Source organism: Artemia franciscana, chromosome 2 (genome assembly GCF_032884065.1).
Source record: "Artemia franciscana chromosome 2, ASM3288406v1, whole genome shotgun sequence".
NCBI lineage: Eukaryota > Metazoa > Arthropoda > Branchiopoda > Anostraca > Artemiidae > Artemia > Artemia franciscana.
In genome coordinates this window covers 6,098,166-6,118,898 of record NC_088864.1, presented here as the reverse complement: position 1 = coordinate 6,118,898, position 20,733 = coordinate 6,098,166, and the positions used below count along the sequence as shown (strand labels likewise).

General features: G+C 35.0%; 1 protein-coding gene across 1 annotated transcript in view; it reads right to left on the bottom strand.

Annotated features, from left to right (window-relative positions):
* The window catches only part of LOC136034016 (zinc finger protein 436-like), a 144,331-nt gene extending 125,876 nt beyond the window's left edge, over positions 1–18,455 (bottom strand). The window contains exon 1 of the mRNA XM_065715069.1: positions 18,348–18,455. The gene's annotated coding sequence lies outside the window, so the exon portion shown is untranslated. The remainder of the gene's footprint in view (positions 1–18,347) is intronic.
* Positions 18,456–20,733: the final 2,278 nt, after the last annotated feature.

The following is a 20,733-nucleotide window of genomic DNA, read 5'->3' as shown; positions in this document are numbered from 1 at the left end:
AGTTGTTTTGTCAAAGAAAGGCAGTGTGGGCTGTGAAGAAAAAAAATCAACTTGACAATACTTTCCTAAAGTTTTTTTTGGCCCTAGAATAATTACTGAAAGTTTAATTTTTCCTAACTAGTCCTCTTTCCAAGATAGAAAAAGGTAGTTCATCTTGAATTTTACCATAGGTTGTGCTATACATAGGAGGGCAAAATTCATTCCAGCCCTTTAATTTCAAATGTAGGCAAAAAGTGAAAAACTTGACCAAAGTGGGCAAACAACCAGCAAGTGGGAAGCTGACCCAGTTTTTCCCTTTACCAACAGCTTTCTCTACAGTTATTCTGTATAGGCATGGGCTTATTAAAAAAGTAAGAGATACTGTTTTAAACACTTTTCTATACCAAACATCAAAAGAAAATGTTTCATCTTTAATGGTCTATAGAGGGCTTAAAATTGAAGGTAAAATTCTATTTTTGTGACTTTTGGCTATCTTGGAAAGGGGTTAGGTTAGGAAAATGAAACTTGCAGGGATGGGTCTAAAGGCCAATGTATGTCCTAATAAAGTATTTTGAAGTATCTAGGGTAAGACGACCGGTACTCAGTCACTTTGTTCACTCTTCACACTATTTGACATTCAATCTACTATAACTACTTTATTATATCACCTAGAAATTTGATTTTTTCACAGTTAAAATTGTCTCTGTTTTCTGAACAAGTAGGTCATTAATTTGAATAGTTTTACTTATACAGCGCTACCTGTTTTCGAACTTAGCAAAAGCTATCAGTTCAGCTAATGCCCGGTCATATGTTTCTTCAATTGATAAAGATATTACGCAATAATACACAATCACAGTCAGAGCCTTGCTTTTTCACGGTCAATTCCAAAAAACCTGTTTAGACATGCTTTGCTGAGATCTATGACTAAATTTGTTATTTTAAATTAGATTTTCAGAGAGAAAATAGTGGATCCAGGATTTTCTTTGGGGGGATGGGGCACATAATGGGTGCTTTGATAAACTTGCGAACAAAGAAATACCTGCAATTAAAAGGGAATCTTGACAATTATGCGTCATACATAGGCCTAGGTAGTGGAAATGGTCTAAATTGGTAAGGAGTTTGGCCTTTATTTTAATACAACCGGTTATAATATAAACCGTTCAAACTGCTCAATGCATCAGCTCTTTGTCTCAATACATATTAATTTTTAAAAGGTTAATTATTTTTGGATAAATTTGAGAAATATGTTATTTTAAATTGGATTTTTAGAGAAAAAATAGTGGATTCAGGAAATTTTTTTGGGCGGGGGGGCGCATAATAGGCTGCTTGGATAAACAAAGAAAGGTACTACCCAAAGAAATACCCTCAATTTAAAGGGAGCCTCAACAATTGTGAGTCGTGGTAGGCAGTGGAAATGGTCGTAAGTTTAATCTAAAATCGGGTGAGGGATAAAGTTCAAATAAATCTGTTGAAAGTAAGATGGTATAAAAATGTTGATACAAAAAATTAGTGACAAAGTTATTATGCAATAATAAATATTCTCATCCTGTCAGTCCCCGCTGTTATCTTGGCTATGACTCAGGCTCTTTGTCTCGTTAATATTTAAAATCAGCATTAAAATGCGATTCTTTTGATGTAGCTATTGGTATCAAAATTCCATTTTTTAGAGTTTTGGTTTCTATTGAGCCGGGTCACTCCTTACTACAGTTCGTTACCACGAACTGTTTGATTAGACATTTTCATGTCTTGAAATTTGCTATTTAAAATTGGATTTTCCGAGAAAAAATAGTGGATCCAGAATTTTCTTTGGAGGGGGGAGGGGGCGCATAATAGATTGCTCGGATAAACTTGCAAACAAAGAAATACCTGCTAATTTAAAGGGAACCTCGGCAATTATGCGTCGTAGGTCGGTAGTGAAAATGGTCTAAAGTGCTAAAGACTTTGGCCTTTATTTTAATGTTTTAGGATGAACAGAGGAGGTGATATGTCATATAATGCAGAGCTTTAATTGGATAAAAATGAGCAGTAAAGTGGCCACTATTTCTCACAATATTCCAAAACTAATAATTAATATTAACAATAATAATAACAAATAATGAGAAAATTAATAATTTTTGTACTTCTCATACATTTACTTTCTATTATATAAATCCCCTAAAAAACAACTAGGCTATGTTGGAAAAGCCACCCCTCTTCGAAAAAAAAGCAAACCCAAAAAACCAAAACAGACTGCCAAAAAAGTAATGATAGGCCTATCAATTTCTTTGCCTCAGTGCCATAGCAAGACTCGAAAACAAATTTTTGACAGTAAAAAGAAGTAAATATTTTGATTTTCAGTCCTGTTGTGACAACACAATCCTGAAATATCATTTTGACAGCCTAAAGAAGTTAGGATTTTGAATTTCTCCTCCTTGTTATTACGAAATGAAGATTTTCTCCTCGCAGTTGTCTTTTGCGGTAATACGGACATATTCCGTTGATAAATGTAAATTTAATTAAATAATTTTGGCGGTATGCAACATTAGTAAAATCTAACAAAGACCGCACAAAGTGACTAAAATCTTGTTTCAAACTGGTTTGCGAAAAAAAAAAACAGTCTAAAATTAAAAAATTTATGAAAAACTCAACTATTAAAAATCAATTACAATTTTATATATCTTTTAGCATCAAAATTCCATTTTTTAGAGTTTCGTTTACTATTGAGCCGGGTCGCTCCTTACTACAGTTCGTTACCACGAACTGTTTGATACAATCCGCCCAAACTTTTCTCCATTTTGCTTACAGAATTTACGAAAAAGGTGGTCTCGGAGAGAATTTGATTTACTATGGTTAACTACTTTTATTACAACAGTAAGGGCATCATGCAGACATGCACTCATTTTCTTTGCAACTAAGTGTTGGCAAAATCGGAAAACCCGATATATATATATATATATATATATATATATATATATATATATATATATATATATATATATATATATATATATATATATATATATATATATATATATATATATATATATATATATATATATATATATATATATATATATATATATATATATATATATATATATATATCGGGTTTTCCGATTTTTGGATTTTCCGAAAATATTTGTCGCACGTTGGGATCCCTCGTGATCTTAAAAAGGATCACAACTTAAATGAGAATAGATCTTTCTTCAAATATAAGTATTCTAAAAGAGTAGCCTATTTTTGAGTTGGAATCATAGCCTATGCAAAAAAAAATCTGAAGGAATCAACAGCTAGAATTTTTTATCAAAATGTTCCAATCCAAAATTTGAGATAGCATCCTGCTTTCTATGGCTGTAATGAGAGAAAGGTTAAGATGGCTAGGGCACGCTTTGTGGAAAAAGGATGAATTATTACCGAATATAGTCCTTTTTGGCTGGCCGTCTAGGGCTAAACAGAAAGCTGGTCATCCGCGGTTGGGTTGGGAGGATTTCATAAAGAAATATGGGGAATATGGGGAGGATTTATATATATATATATATATATATATATATATATATATATATATATATATATATATATATATATATATATATATATATATATATATATATATATATATTATATATCAGGCACATACACAGGAATTTTTTCGGGGGGGGGGGCAAAACCTTCGAAACAGCAGATATAAAGTAGCACTTTTTTTTTATTTAGTAATGCAAAAAGCACGTATATCGGAAAATACACATTAACTTCAATTTGTAGTATTGTAGCGGATGGGGGGAAGAAGACTGAAGACTCAAAAGCACGTTTTAGGCTAAGGTTATGTTCATAGCGATTTAGAACCAGTGATTAATCTATTATATCCCACTGAAAGGGAAATTTTTAGGGTTAACAGTGCAATATGGGTGCTGCAGGGGGTAGTTCTTCTATTGCAAAAACATAGATTTTAATGAAAAATTATAGTTTCCAAAATTGATCCATAAAAGCTGTACTTTATCCTGAAAAGGGGGAATAAACGCCCTAGTATCAAGAATAATTCTATTTTGCCGTGGAAATCAAACTCTCTTTATAAAAAAAACAACAGTACAATTGCTAATTACTTCAAAGAGGGTAAAAAGTTAGACCGAAAACGGATTAATAATTGGGCAGTGACATGACCGGATAATTGCATGCTGTAAAATCCCCACAAAAAGGCTTCACAAATGTATCTAATTCTTAATGAACGTCCTATTTTTGCCAGAAATCCCAAGAAACCATGGTGAAATTAAACATTTCACAAAATTTCGGGGGGGAGTACGTGCGATATATATATATATATATATATATATATATATATATATATATATATATATATATATATATATATATATATATATATATATATATATATATATATATATATATATATATATATATATATATATATGTATATATATATATATATATATATATATATATATATATATATATATATATATATATATATATATATATATATATTATATGTTCGTTTTAAATTATAATGTTGGTCCTTACATTCTTTTGAAAATTTATTTCTTCGTCCTCTTTCAAATTTACGAAACTCCCCCTTTCGAAACTCCACAAAAAAAACTTAAACGAGACTGCGGCCAGTAGAGTGAAAAGTAAATATAACTCTAAAATAACACGGATATTTCGCCTGTATCCAAACTAGGCGTCCTCAGCACAAGATAAAAAAAACCACTAAACTAAAAACAAATAAAAGCACCACCAATAATAAGACATTTTAATGTTTTGAAATTTGTTATTTTAAATTGGATTTTCACAGAGGAAATAGTGGATCCAGGATTTTCTTTGGGGGGATGGGGCACATAATAGGTGCTTTGATAAACTTGCGAACAAAGAAATACCCACAATTCAAAGGGAACCTTGACAATTATGCGTCATAGGTAGGTAGTAGAAATGGTATAAAGTGCTAACGAGTTTGACCTTTATTTTAATATAACCGGTTATAATATAAACCGTTCAACTGCTCAATGCATCAGCTCTTTGTCTCAATACATATTAATTTTTAAAAGGTTAAATATTTTTGGATAAATTTAAGAAATAGCCTATGTTATTTTAAATTTGATTTTCAGAGAAAATAGTGAATTCAGAATTTTTTTTTTGGGGGGGGGTGCATAATAGGTTGCTTGGATAAACTTGCGATCGGATAAACAAAGAAAGGTACTACGCAAAGAAATACCCTCAATTTAAAGGGAGCCTCAACAATTATGCGTCTTGGTAGGAAGTGGAAATGGTCGTAAATTTAATCTAAAATCCAAAAACTAGTGACAAAGTTATTCCGCAATAATACATATTCTCGTCCTGTCAGTCCCTGCTGTTATCTTGGCTATGACTCAGACTCTTTGTCTCGTTATTAGACATTTTAATGTCTTGAAATTTGCTATTTAATTAACCTGCTAATTTAAAGGGAACCTCGACAATTATGCGTCGTAGGTAGGTAGTGGAAATGGTCTAAAGTGCTAAAGAGTTTGGCCTTTATTTTAATGTTTAAGGATGAACAGAGGAGGTGATATGACATATAATGCAGATAACTAATTGGATGAAAATAGGCAGTTAAGTGGCCACCATTTCCTCACAATAATCCAAAACTTAAATTAATAATTTTTTTACTTCTCATACATTTACTTTCTATTATATAAATCAACAGATTGATTTAAAAGAAAATCAGAGGCTTAATGCCGGTCAGGATTTAAAATAAGAGCTCTGAGTCACGATGTCCTTCTAAATATCAAAATTCTCTAAGATCCGATCACCAACTCATAAGTTATAAATACCTAATTTTTCTAATTTTTCCTCTCTCTTTAGCCCCCCAGATGGTCGAATCTGGGCAAACGACTATATCAAGTCAATTTGTGCAGCTCCCTGACACACCTACCAATTTTCATCGTCCTAGCTCGTCCAGAAGCACCAAATCACTGAACCCCTTCCCCAACTCCCCCAAGGAGAGCAAATCCAATACGGTTACGTCTGAATGCCCAAACTTCTTTATTTTTTCTCACTTAAGAAAAACAGAAAAACTTTTTTGCTGAAAGAAGTAGACCTAGTCCTTTTTTTATAAGTCAAAAGTGAGTGTAGATCAATCAACCATGGGGGTATTTCCCAGGGGTAAATACCCCCCTCCCCCGAAAGAAAAATAGAATCCTCGTTTAAACACTTTCAGAAGCACTTAGGCCTATTTGCCTATTCATAATAAGAAAGCATTATGGAGCAACCTCCCTCACGTAATAGGCTAATTTATGTTCGTTTTAAATTATAATGTCGGTCCTTACATTCTTTTGAGAAACTTTTGTTCGTCCTCTTTCAAATTTTAAGTTTAAATTACCAACGCTAAAATCAAATTAGTTACTCAGACAATAACATTAAAAAGATTGTTTTCAGTTGCTAGCGAGCTAAACAAATGAATTTATAATTAACCCGATGAACAAAATTTCGACTGAAAATTAAGTTTGAAAGGTTTCCGTTCTAAAAGGATGAAAACGAAAAGATAAGAATCAATTTCCTTGTTTTGAAGTGTGTGTGTTTCGATAACAAAGTGGGTGATGTGAATGGCCAAGAGACTTACTAAGTTGGTATTTAAGAATTTAAAGAATCCTGTTGTGACAACACAATCCTGAAATATCATTTTGACAGCCTAAAGAAGTTAGGATTTTAAATTTCTCCTCCTTGTTATTACGAAATGAAGATTTTCGCCTCGCAGTTGTCTTTTGCGATAATATGGACAGATTCCGTTGATAAACCTAAATTTAATTACATAATTTTGGCAGTATGCAACATTAGTAAAATGTAACAAAGACCACACAAAGTGACTAAAATCTTTTTTTCAAACTGGTTTGCGAAAAAAAAAAACAGTCTTAAATTAAAAAAATTATGAAAAACTCAACTATTAAAAATCAATAACAAAGTAAAATTACTTTCGTCCGGACCCAAACAAGAGCAAGCAGTCCCAACCACAAATACAACGGCTTGTCATGGGGGTGGGGGGGTTGCGCCCCGTGCCCTCCTTGGATCCGCCCCTGTTCTGATTGAAAGATCTAGCTGTCATTTGAAGACTTGGCTGCTTTGAGGTGAAGACGCCTACATGAGTGAATTTCAGATGCTTAAAACAAATTTGACATATCTTAAAACCATATAACAAATATATCTACACAAATTTAGGAAACATCCATTGCGCTAATTCAGCCGCATCAAGGAATTCTGATCACCTGCCAATGATCTATCTTGAAGATGCAATTGAAGAGATTGAAACGAGAAATAAAACCTAGTAAGAGCTGGGTCGACAACTTATAGTTGATAAGTTGATAAGTTATCTTCCTTTTAATTTTTAAAACTTAAAAAGAAAAGAAAATATTATGTATATGAAAGGGATTGTCCCTGCCTCGTCGCCCTGCTCTTTACAGCAAAACTTCGTATAAGAATTCTAGCAAATTCCCCTGGTGTTGAATTTCTCATGAAAAATTTTACCCCCTAAAAACGTCCCTCTCATTTGAAATTCTCCCCGTGAAAAATTTTACTAGTAGAAAATCTCCCCTACTCAAAAAATGTATGTACACTTCCCTATAATAGGCTGCGCAAGCAACGGGCAAATCTTATAACTTAGCCCTATTCTCAGGAAGATCGTGGTATTAAGGTAAAACTTCGTATAAGAATTCTAGCAAATTCCCCTGGTGTAAAATTTATCATGAGTAATTTACCCTCCCCCCTAGAAACTTACCTCCCATGGGAAATTCTCCCAGTGAAGAATTTCACTTTCAGAAATTCTCACCCACTAAAAAAATTTATGTATACTTCCCTATCATAGGCTGAGTAAGCAACGGGCAAATTTTATAACTTAGACCTATTCCCAGAAGGATCGTGGTATCTCGAAAGGTATAATTGTTCGGCCTTTCAACTATTCTGAACAAAATGATACTTCTACCAGAAACAAATTACCGTAGCACCAAGCCGCTTGAGGCCAACACGGCTAAGCTCAGTCCTCTTCCATCCCAATCTATTCAAAGTTTATCTCTTTACACTCTCCCAGAAAATTCCCATTTCATTTAGCTTTCTTTATGAAATCCTCCCACCCCAACCGTGGATGACCAGCTTTCTGTTTAGCCCTAGACGGCTGGCCAAAAAGGACAATCGTCGGTAATCTGTCATCCTTCTTCCGCAAAGCGTGCCCTAGCCATCTTAACCTTTCTCTCATTAGAGCCATAGAAAGCAGGATGCTATCTCAAAATTTTGATTGGACCATTAAGATAAAAAAAATTCTAGTTGTGGATTCCTTCCAGAATTCTTTTTGCATAGGCTACGATTCCACCTAAAAAATAGCCAGCTCCTTTAGCATACTTATATTTGAAGGAAGACCTGTTTTCACTTCAGGTGTGATCCTTTTTAAGACCACAGAGGATCCCAACGTGCAGCAAATATTGTCGGAAAATCCCCCCCCCCCAATGAAAATATTCTCCCACATAAATTTTCTCTATTTGAATTTTTGTTAAGAACTTGAATGTTTGGGTTTTTCAGCCATGGGGTAAATACCCCCCCCCCCGAACAAAAAATAGAATCATTGTTTAAACACTTTCAGAAATGCTTAGGCCTATTACCCTTTTCATAAAAAGAAAGCAATATGGAGCAACCTCCCTCACGTAATAGGCTAATTTATGTTCGTTTTAAATTATAATGAACCCTTGACGAGAGAAAGATAAGACCGGAAGGACAAGAATGTGACAAACAACCGTGAGAAGGTTGTGATTTATTGGATGCCCTTGGGGTTTTAATATAAACTTATCTATCCATCTATCTATGCAATATCCAATAGGTCATTGGATCTCAAATTATAATTTAAAAGTATATTGAATTTTCAGTCGAAGCGCTTTATCTAAGTTAATGAGCTTTAGAAAAACAAACTTGTGTCCCTGTGTAATCTATATAGCCTAAAAAGAAACTTGAGTTTGTTTATTTTAATTTTCGTACCATTTAATGCTTGCTGGGGGGAGGGGTTGCAAAAAGAAACCTTAAAAAAACTACGTTTATGCATTTTAATACGTCTTTCTGTTGGAGAAACGTTTTTTGGGGGAGGAGGGGTCTAATCCCTTCATCATGCTTTCTGGATTCCGTATATGAAAGGGGCTGTCCCCTCCTCAACACCCCCACTCCTTACGCTAAAGTTTGACTCTTTGTCACAGTTCTACTATTTAAAACAATAGGTAACTTTAGCGTAAAGAGCGGGGCGTTGAGGAGGGGATAGCCCCTTTCATATACGGAATCAATTCTGTTTAGTTATAGTTTTAAGTTTTAATGTCACTCCTTTCTTACTTTCAGAGAAAAAACTTTTTTTTAATTTAATTTCTATACACATTTGAATGAATGCAGGTTTTGATTTTGGCTCATCATCCATGAATAATTAAAACAAAATTTGAATTTTTTATGGCAATTGGTATTAACCAAGTGACATATAGCAATCGCAAATTCTGTCAGTCCGGGTTTTGCTACTTTAGGAACTTCCAGGTAAGCTAGGACGATGAAATTTGGCAGGCGTATCAGGGACCGGACCAGATTAAATTAGAAATAGTCGTTTTCCCGATTTGACCATCTGGGGGGGGGGAGTAGGCGGCCAGCTAGTTCGAAAAAAGAAGAAAAAATGAAGTATTTTTAACTTATGAACAGTTGATCAGATTTTAATGAAATTTGATGTTTGGAAGGATATCGCGTCTCAGGGCTATTAATTTAAATCCCGACCGGATCTGGTAACATTGGGGGGGGGGGGGTCGGGAGGGGGATACCTAAAATCTTGGAAATCACTTAGTAATGGGCTCGGGATGAAACTTGGTGGGAAAAAAAGCACAAGTCCTAGATACATGATTGACCTAACCGGAACGGATCCGCTCTCTTTGGGGTAGTTGGGGGGGGGGGTAATTCTGAAAAATTAGAAAAATGAGGTATTTTTAACTTATGAACGGGTGATCGGACCTTAATGAAATTTGATATTTAGAAGGATCTTGTGTCTCAAAGCTCTTATTTTAAATCCTGACCAGATCTGGTGACATTGGGGGGGGGGCGGGTTTGGGGGGAACCTAAAATCATGGAAAACGCTTAGATTGGAGGGATCGGGTTGAAACCTGGTGGGAGAAATAAGCAGAAGTCTTAGATACGTGATTGAAATAATTGGAACGGATCCACTCTATTGGGGGGGGGGTAGTTCTGAAAAATTAGAATAAATGACGTATTTTAACTTACGAAGGAGTGATCAGATCTTCATGAAACTTCATATATTGAAGGACCTCGTAACTCAGATCTCTTATTTTAAATCTCAACTGGATCAAGCGTAATTGGGGGGGGGCAGTCGGGGGGAGGACCGGAAATCTTAGAAAATATTTAGTGCGGTGAGATCAGGGTGAAACTGGATGGGAAGAATAAAAACCTGTCTAAGATACGTGACTGACATAACTGGACCGGAAATCTTAGGGGGACCGGAAATCTTAGAAAATACTTAAAGAGGAGAGATCAGGATGAAACTGGATGGGAAGAATAAAAACCAGACTGGATCTGCTCTCTTTGGTGGAGATGGGGGGTAATTTCAAAAAATGATGTATTTGTAACTTACGAACAGGTCACCAGATCTTAATGAAATTTGATATTTAGAAAGAGCTTGTGCTTTAAAGCTCTAAATTTAAATTCCGACCAGATCCAGTGACATTGGGGGGAGTTGGAGGGGGAAACTGGAATTCTTGGAAAACGTTAAAATTTGGGTATTTTTATCTTATGAATAGGTGATCGGATCTTAATAAAACTGGATATATATAGAAGAATTATATGTCTCAGATGCTCCATTTTCGACTCGAATTGGATCCGGGGACATAGGGGGTTGGATGAGGGAAACAGAAATCTTGGAAAACGCTTAGAGTGGAGAGATCGGGATGAAACTTGATGGGAAGAGTAAGCTTAAGTTCTAGATACGTAATTGACATAATTGGAACGGATCCGTTCTCTTTGGAGGAGCTGGGGGGTGTTAATTTGGAAAAATTAGAAAAATTGAGGTATTTTTAACTTAAGAACGGGTGACCGGATCTTAATGAAATTTGATATCTAGAAGGAATTCATGTCTCAGAGCTCTTATTTCAAATCCCGACCAGATCAGTTGACATTGGGGAGGGGAGTTGGAGGGGGAAATCTTGGAAAACGCTTGGAGTGGAGGAATCGGGATAAAGCTTGGTGGATAGAATAAGCAAATGTCCTTGATACGTGATTGACGTAACCGTACTGGATTTACTCTCTTTGGGGGAGTTGGGGGGAGGGGTTCAGTGATTTGGCGAGTTTGGTGCTTCTGGACGTGCTAGGACGATGAAAATTGGTAGGCGTGTCAGGGAGCTGCACGAATTAACTTGATAAAGTCGTTTTCCCAAGTTCGACTATCTGGGGGCTAAAGGGAGAGGAAAAATTAGAAAAAAATGAAGTATTTATAACTTATGAGTGGGTGATCGGATCTTAATGAATTTTGATGTTTAGAAGGACCTCGTGACTCAGAGCTCTTATTTTAAATCCTGACCGGCATTAAGTCTCTGATTTTCCTTTTAAATCAATCTATTGATTCTTAGAAATTTTTTAGACCTCTTACCATATCAGCTCTTGGCTCTTAGCTCTTCTTGCCTCGTCACAAGTGCTATATGAGCTCTTAGCTCTTGTTTTTGTGGCTAATTTGTTTTTTCAAACTTTTGATCAGACGATTTTGATCAAAAAGGGTGGGGGAGGTGGCCTAGATTCCCTCCGATTTTTTTTTTTTGTTACTTAAAAAGTAACCAAAAATGTTATTTTTTTTAATAATGCTGTAAAATCCAGTCACTCTTCATGAAAATTCTCTTCCCTGTGGTAAATTCACCCATAGAAACATCCTCTCACGTATCCCACTTCCCCTGACCATAAAATTTTTTATACATTAAACGTTGGATCTCACACGTTTTATACTTTAAACGTCTTTTTGTGTTTTTGGATTCCTGGATTTGGTCTTCTTTATTTTCTCCTGAAATGTTTTTCTAACTTGTAAAAATGAATATATATATATATATATATATATATATATATATATATATATATATATATATATATATATATATATCGGATTTTCCGATTTCCCGAAAATATTTGTCGCACGTTGGGATCCCTCATGATCTTAAAAAGGATCACAACTTAAGTGAAAACAGATCTTTCTTCAAATATAAGTATGCTACAAGAGTAGCCTATGTTTGAGTTGGAATCGTAGCCTATGCAAAAAAAAATATGGAAGGAATTAACAGCTAGAATTTTTTTATCAGAATGTTCCAATCCAAAATTTGAGATAGCATCCTGCTTTCTATGGCTGTAATGAGAGAAAGGTTAAGATGGCTAGGGCACACTTTGTGGAAAAAGGATGAATTATTACCAAATACAGTCCTTTTTGGCTGGCCGTCTAGGGCTAAACAGAAAGCTGGTCATCCGCGGTTGGGGTGGGAGGATTTCATGAAGAGATATGGGGATTCATGGGGAATATGGGGAGGATTTATATTTATATATATATATATATATATATATATATATATATATATATATATATATATATATATATATATATATATATATATATATATATATATATATATATATATATATATATATCAGGCACGTACACCAGGATTTTTTTTTTTTTTGGGGGGGGGGAACCTTCGAAACAGCAGATATAAAGTAGCAATTATTTATTTAGTAATACAAAAAGCACGTATATCGGAAAATACAGATTAACTTTAATTTGTAGTATTGTAGCGGATGGGGGGAAGAAGACTGAAGCCTCAAAAGTACATTTTAGGCTCAGGTTGTGTTCATAGCGATTTAGAACCAGTGATTAATCTATTATATCCCACTGAAAGGGAAATTTTAGGGTTAACAGTGCGATATGGGTGCTGCAGGGGGTAGTTCTTCTAATGCAAAAACGTAGATTTTAATGAAAAATGATAGTTTCCAAAATTGATCCATAAAAGCTGTACTTTATCCTGAAAAGGGGGGATAAACGCCCTAGTATCAAGGATAATTCTATTTTGCCGTGGAAAGCAAACTCTCTTTACAAAAAAACAACAACATTACAATTGCTAATTACTTCAAAGAGGGTAAAAAGTTAGACAGAAAACGGATTAATAATTGGGCAGTGACTTGACCGGATAATTGCATGCTGTAAAATCCCCCAAAAAAGGCTTCACAAATGTATCTAATTCTGAATAAACGTCCTATTTTTGCCAGAAATCCCAAGAAACCATTGGGAAATTAAAAATTTCACAAAGTTTCAGGCTAAACAAATGAATTTCAATTAACCTTAAAGGAAATGACAACAAGCTACTGTTGTCTTTTCATATGTCATTATTTGGTTCCTTGTTGGGTTTAAAATATTCAATAGCATATCACCCGCGAGGCGATTAGTTATCTGATTGTTTCGTACTTAGACAGGGAGATGATTCACAACAGTGCATTTTAATGTCAAAACATCCCAGCTCTCATTGAACCGTCAGATAAATAAATAGGGTAATTAACTTGAGTGAAAACAGATCTTTCTTCAAATATAAGTAGGCTATTTTTGAGGTGGATTCGTAGCCTATGCAAAAAGAATTCTGGAAGGAATCCACAACTAGAATTTTTTTTATCTGAATAGTCCAATCAAAATTTTGAGATAGCATCCTGCTTTCTATTGCTCTAATGAGAGAAAGGTTAAGATGGCTAGGGCACGCTTTGCGGAAGAAGGATGACAGATTACCGACGATTGTCCTTTTTGACCAGCGGTCTAGGGCTAAGCAGAAAGCTGGTCATCCACGGTTGGGGTGGGAGGATTTCATAAAGAAAGCTTTAAGTGAAATGGGAATTTTCTGGGAGAGTGTAAAGAGGGAAGTTTTGAATATATTGGATTGGAAGAGGACTGGGCTTAGCCGTGTTGGCCTCAGAGGGCTTGGTGCTGCGGTAATTTGTTAGTAGTAGAAGTATTTTTTTGTTCAGAATAGTTGAAAGGCCGAACAATTATACCTTTCGAGATACCACGATCCTTCTGGGAATAGGTCTAAGTTATTAAATTTGCCCGTCACTTACGTAGCCTATTACAGGGAAGTATACATACATTTTTTGAACGCGGGAGTATTTTCTGCAAGTGAAATTTTTTACGAGGAGAATTTCCCATGGCAGGTAAGTTACTTGGGGGTAAATTTCTCATGACAAATTTTACACCAGGGGAATTTGCTAGAATTCTTACACGAAGTTTTGCCGTAACACCACGATCCTCCTGGGAATATGTCTAAGTCATACATTTTGTCTGTTGCTTACGTAGTCTTTTATAGGGAAGTATACATACATTTTATGAGTGGGGGAGATTTTCTGCTAGTAAAATTTTTCACGGGGAGAATTTCCAATGAGAGGAAAGTTTCTAGGGGGTGAAATTTTCAGGAGAAATTTAACACCAAGGGAACTGGCTAGAATTCTTATACGAAGTTTTACCGTAAAAAGCAGGGCGATGAGGGAGGGACAATCCCTTTCATATACAGAATATTTTCTGTTCTTTTTAAGTTGGAAGATATACTATCAACCATAAGTTGTCGAGCCAGCTCTTACTAGGTTTTATTTCTCGTTTAAATCTCTTTAATTGCATCTTCAAGATAGATCATTGGCAGGTGGTGAGAACTCCTTGATGTGGCTGAATTAGCGCATTGGATGTTTCCTAAATTTATGAAGATACATTTGTTATATGGTTTTAAGATATATTAAATAAAAAAACATTTTCTTTTACTGAAAGTAAGGAGCGACATTAAAACTTAAAACGAACAGAAATTACTCCATATATGAAAGGGGCTGTTCTCTCTTCAATATCCCGCTCTTTACGCTAAAGTTTGACGCTTTCTCTCCACTCCATTTTTTAAAACATTAAAAAACTTTAGCGTAAAGAGCGGGGTGTTGAAGAGAGAACAGCCCCTTTCATATACGGAGTAATTTCTGTCCGTTTTAAGTTTTAATGTCGCTCCTTACTTTTAGTTAAAAAAAACTTGTTTTTTATTTATTTAATTTCTGAATGTTTTTGAATTAAAGCATGTTTTGATTTTGGCTCTCCACACTGGAATAATTAAAACGAAATTTGCATATATTTTTTTTTTGGCTAAATATTTTTCTCATAGTTTTGATCGGATAATTTTAGAGAAAAAGGAGCAGAGGAGGCCTAGTTACCCTCCAATTTGCGGCTACTTAAAAAGGCAACTAGAACTTTTAATTATTTACGAACGTTTTTGTAACTTACGAATTAACTTACGTAACGAATTTCTATATTCGTATGTTTTTACTACTTATATGAGGGGGTTCGCCCCCTCGTGAATACCTCGCTCTTCATACTAAAGCTTATATTGTGTCCCAATTCCTTAAGAATGGCCCCTGAATCACAAAGACCGTAGAATAAATAGTTGAAAATACTAAAAATACTTTAGCGTAAAGAGCGAGGTATTAGAAGGAAGTGAACCCCTCATATGCGTAATAATTTCTGTTCGTTTTAAGTTTTAATGCTCCTCATTACTTTCAGTTGAAAAGTTTTTCATATTTTTTAAATGCTGGAAAATTCTGCGCCCCCTTCATGGAAATTCTCTTCCCCCATGGAAACTTTTCCCCACAATCGCTCAACCTCCCCCAACCAAAAAATTCACCTGAAAGCGTCAATACACTTCCCAAAAACCATTACTACATGTAAACACTGGTCAAAGTTTGTAACTTACAGTCCCTCCCACGGGGACTATGGGGGAGTAAGTCGTCCTCAAAGACATAGTAATTAGGTTTTTCGACTAAGTTGGATAAAATGGCTATCTCAGAATTTTGATGCGGTGAATTTAGGAAAAAAATGAGCGTGGGAGGAGGCCTAGGTGCCCTCCATTTTTTTGGTCACTTAAAAAAGGCCCTAGAACTTTCAATTTCCGTCAGAATGAGTCCTCTGGCGACATTCTCGGACTACTGGGTCGATACGATCACCCCTGGAAAAAATACGGCAAAAAAAAAACGAAATTCAACATTTTTGTAGATAGTAGCTTGAAACTTCTACTATAGGGTTCTCTGATACGTTGAATCTGATGGTGTGATTTTCGTTAAGATTCTATCACTCTTAAGGGGTGTTTTCCCCTATTTTCTAAAATAAGGCAAATTTTCTCAGTCTCGTAACTTTTGATGGGTATAACTAAATTTGATGAAACTTAAATATTTAAAATCAGCATTAAAATTCGATTATTTCGTTGTAACTACTGGTTTATAAAATTCCATTTTTAAGAGTTTCGGTTATTATTGAGCCGGGTCGCTCCTTACTACAATTTGTTACCATAAACTGTTTGATTAAATTTGTTTTAAGCATTTGAAATTCACTCATGTGAGCGTCTTCACCTCAAAGCAGCCCAGTCTTCAAATGACAGCTAAATCTTTCATTCAGAAAAGGGGCGGATCCAAGGAGGGCACGGGAGCACACCCCCCATGACATGATGTTGTATTTTTGGTTGGGACTGCTTGCTCTGGTTTGGGCCTGGACGAAAGTAATTTTTCTTTGTAATTGATTTTTAATAGTTGAGTTTTTCATAAATTTTTCAATATTAAGACTGTTTTTTTTTTTTTTTTGTAAACCAGTTTGAAAGAAGATTTTAGTCACTTTGTGTGGTCTTTGTTAAGTTTTACTAATGTCGCATACCGCCAAAAATTATTTAATTAAATTTAGGTTTATCAACAGAATCTGTCCGTATTACTGCAAAAGCCAACTGCAAGGCGAAGATCTTCATTTTGTAGTAACAAGGAGGAGAATTAAAATCATAACTTCTTTTTACTGTCAAAAATTTGTTTTTGAGTCTGTCTTGCTATGGCACTAAGGCAAAGAAATTGATAGGCCTATCATTACTTTTTTGGTTGTCTGTTTTGGTTTTTTGGATTTTCTTGTTTTGCAAAGAGGGATGGCTTTTACAACACAGCCTAGTAGTTTTTTAGCGAATTTGTATAATAGAAAATAAATGCATGAGAAGCACAAAATTTATTAATTTAAGTTTTTGTGAGAAATGATGGCCACTTTACTGCCTATTTTCATCTAATCAAAGCTCTGCATTATACAACATATCACCTCCTCTGTTCACCTTAAAACATTAAAATAAAGGCCAAACTCTTCAATACTTTAGACCATTTCCTCTACCCTACGGCGCATAATTGTTGAGGTTCCCTTTATTTTGCGGGCATTTTTTTGTTTGCAAGTTTATCTAAGCAACCTATTGTGAACCCCCCCCCCCCCCCAAAGATCCACTATTTTTGGATCCACTATTTTCTCTCTGAAAATCCAATTTAAAATAACAAATTTCAAGACATTAAAATGTCTAATAACCAGACAAAGAGCCTGAGTCATAGATCTCAGCAAAGAATATCTAAACAGGTTTTTCGGAAGTGACTCAGAAAAAGCAAGTCTCTGACTGAGATCGGGTGCTCCAGAGACCGAGTATTGGGCATGTTGCAATCCAATCAAAAATTCTGCCCAGGATCTAGTCTGTGACCAACAACCGGTTGGTTTACCCTATCTCTACTCCCTCTCCCTCTAGAGGGTCCTGACCTTTAAAAATATGTGTGTTATAAAAGTGAAATCTTGCAAAATAGATCTTCTGCTTGAATGAAGTACAACAAAATAATGTTCAGCTTCACAACTTTGCTCAATCCCAATTTATTAGGTTTTAAAGATATACAAATACATTTCCTAAATTTTGAAAGAAAACATTGGCTCAGAATTCTACTCAAATAACAGGAATTGCATTTGGAGAACTAAAGGCAGAGCAATAGCAACTGGTAACTGGTAATTAAGGTAGAATGTTGTTTTGTCAAAATTTCAAGAGGTATATACCTGTCATGTAGGCAAATTTCAGGGTCCTCTAGAGGAAGAAAAATTGGATATGGGTGCTTTAAAATACCTTCCCAGGATATAGTTTAGCCTGTAGACCTATACCTGAAAGTTTCATTTTCCTAACCTCACCCCTTTCTGAAAAAGCCAAAAGTCACTACACTAAAATTTTACCAAAATGAATTTCCAAGTAGCCTAGGCCAAACACAATTAAGGTTATTATTTTTGGAAAGAACATAAAAAGGCACTGTGTGGTAGGTTAGACCATGTTCACCTAATTTGTAGCTCATTAATTCAAATTTGTCCAAGTTCACTAACTTTACAAAAAAAATTTCTGGGTTTTCTTCTTAACAGCTCTTTTCAGGCAATAATTCCACCCTGTTAATTAGGCCCAGTGTGCAGCAAATACTCATCAACTGGAGTGGAAAAAGTAGTTCCACTATCCTAAGAAAAATTTTAAATTAAGTTACATACTTACCCATCAAGAGAGAATTTTAACCTATCTTACTTGTCGATTGATAAACCTAACTCTCTTGTCGGGCGATGACCCGAGGACATATTTTCTTATTTCAAAATCTTTGCCATGGATTCTTTCTATGTTTGCCGTTAATTGTGAATGCCAATATTTTTATATTGATAGTGTCATTTTTAGCCGAAAACTGTCATTCCTTGTAATTGAAAAAACTCGTATTGTTTGGCGAATAAATTCAGGCAAGAAAGAAAGCATTGAAATGCAGAAAACATAGTATATTGGTTATCATTCTTAGTGATCCGGCTGTAGATAACTAAAGAAATGTTTGAAAGACTTATATTTTGAACTTAAATACTTTAAAGATTGAGAATATTGGCAATATGCTAGAGTTTGCAGGGAAAAGCGTGTGACCTCTCCAGACAGAAAACCAAGCTATTTTCCTCATCATGTAACAGCAACTTGATTCAGTATTCCCATTGTAAGCAGAGAAACTTGGAATGTTTAGACGCATTATTACGACTCAAACCCCCATGAGGGGTGGCTAAGTGACAATACAATCACAACTCCTTACAATATCTAACTACCTTCCTCTCCATCTCTATCTCTCTCTCTCGTTACTATTGGAAACCCGATAGTTTTTATAATATTTTTTTAGATTCACTGACGAAAATCAAAGTGACTGCGAACTCATTAAATTGTTAAGTCAGGTTGTTTTTGATTAAAATAAAATGACGCTCCCAAGGAACAAGAATTATTGAGAGAGACATTTCAATAGGTTAGAAAAAGGAAAAAAATACGCTAATAGTATTTTTTAATATACTCTAATAGTATTTTTAAATAGACTCTCTTTAGAGAGGAGATTCAATAAAAAAAAACAAGTTTTTTAACTGTAAGTAAGGAGCTACATTAGAACTTACAACGAAAAGAAATTATTTTGTATATGAAAGGGATTGTCCCCTTCTCAACGCCTGGCTCTTTACGCTAAAGTTTGACCCTGTCTCACAACTCCACTTTTTAAAACAATAAAAAGCCTTAGCGTAAAGAGCGAGGCGGTTAAGGGAGGACAACCCCTTTCATATACGGAATAATTTCTGTTCGTCTTAAGTTTTAATATTGCTCCTTACTTGCAAATTAAAAACCTTGTTTTTTAATTAATTTCTGAATAGTTTGAATTACTGAATGTTTTAATTTTGGTCCACCGCAAATGAGTAATTAAAACAAAATTTGCATATTAATTTTTTCGGCTAAATGGCTTTCTCATAGTTTTGACCGGACAATTTTAATAAAAAAGGGGTGGGAGAAAAGGTCTAGTTGTCCTCCAATTTTTTGATTACAAGAAAAGGCAACTAGAACTTTTTATTTTTTTTCCGAACGAACTATTAGTAATAAATATACGAAACTTACGACTTAACTTTTGTCACGAACTTCTATAATTTGTAAATTTTTTATTACGTATATGAGGGGGTTCGCCCTTCGTCAATATCTCGATTTTTACACTAACGCTTGAATTTTTTCCCAAATCTTTAAAAATAGCTCCTGAATCACACAGGCCGTAGAATAAATAGTTTAAATTACTGAAAAACTTCAGCGTAAAAAGTAAGGTATTGTGGGAGAGATAAACCACCTTATTTACGTAAAAATTTCTGTTCGTTTAGGTTTTAATGCTGCTCCTTACTTCCAGCTGAAATTTTTTATTTATTTTCTCAATTTTTTTTTTAAATAATGCTAGAAAACCCTGGAGCCCTTCATGGAAATTTTCCTCCCTCGTAATTATCTCCTCCATGGAAAGATCCTCCTACAAAACCCCCTTCCCTGACCCCCCTCAACACGAAAAATTCCCACTGAAAACGTCTGTATACTACCCAATAACCCTTACCATATGTACCAATAGTCAAAGTTTGTAACTTGCAGCCCCTCCCCCGGGGACTGTGGGGGATTAATTCGTCCCAAAAGACATAATTATTACGTTTTTCGACTATGCTGAAAAAAATAGCCATCTCAGAATTTTGATCTAGTGACTTTGGGGAAAAATGAGCTGGGATGGGGCCTAGGTGCCCTCCAATTTTTTGGTCACTTAAAAATGACACTAGAACTTTTAATTTCCGTTACAATGAGCTCTCTGGCAACATTGTAGGATCACTGGATTTACGATCACCCCTGGGAAAAAAACAAGCAAATAAACACGTGTCCATGATCTGTCTTTTGGCAAAAAATAAAAATTCCTCCTTTTCTTAGATGAACGCTTGAAACTTCTACAGTAGGGTTCTCCGATACATTGAATTTGATGGTGTGACCTTCTTTAAGTTTCAATAGCTTTTAGGCGGTGTTTCCCCCTATTTTATAAAATAAGGCAAACTCTATCAGGCACGCAACTTTTGATTGGTAAGACTAA